The 556-nt window shown below is 47.8% G+C and overlaps 1 protein-coding gene across 5 annotated transcripts in view; it reads left to right on the forward strand.

The window, feature by feature from the left end:
- LOC107268596 (potassium voltage-gated channel subfamily KQT member 1) overlaps positions 1–556 on the forward strand; it is a 28,018-nt gene that overhangs the window by 14,156 nt on the left and 13,306 nt on the right. The gene's annotated exons all lie outside the window — the stretch shown is intronic.

Consider the following 556-nt stretch of genomic DNA (forward strand, 5'->3'; position numbering starts at 1 on the left):
CCCCCGGCGCCAGAGAGAGAATAACCAGAGACACTCGAAAAACTAAAATACCCCACGGAACGTCCGAGGCAATTGCGCGGAACGACGCGCAGCGTCGCGACGCTTTGTATTCATCAGAAAGCCCGAGTACCCTTGGTACACCCTATCGACAACCTGGACCAACCTAACCTAACCTAACTGAAGAAATGCACCCCCATCCAAAACCCAAACAGAACTGTACTGAAAAAACCCCCCTTTAACGCCAGTAAGCGAGTAGCGTCCCTGCCATTTGCTCTCAAAAAAAAAAAAAAAAAAAAAAAAAAAAAAAAAAAAAAAAAAAAACCCAACTGCCAGAGCAAAGTGTCCTCGAGGACGCTGGAGTCTTCAAACAGCCCCGTTAATGGGCTCCGGTCCATGGTTACACATCGTCATCCACTTTGGTCCGATCGACAGGCGAAGCCCAAATCTCCATCACCTGCCTCGCACTTAAACTGAAGAAGCGGATGATCCGTCACGCGTCATCCAGAATCGCCACCGGCTGCGCTGACCCGGAAAAAAAAAAAAAAAAAAAAAAAAA

The sequence above is a fragment of the Cephus cinctus genome, unplaced genomic scaffold, assembly GCF_000341935.2.
Source record: "Cephus cinctus unplaced genomic scaffold, Ccin1 Ccin1_scaffold0566, whole genome shotgun sequence".
Classification (NCBI taxonomy): Eukaryota; Metazoa; Arthropoda; class Insecta; order Hymenoptera; family Cephidae; genus Cephus; species Cephus cinctus.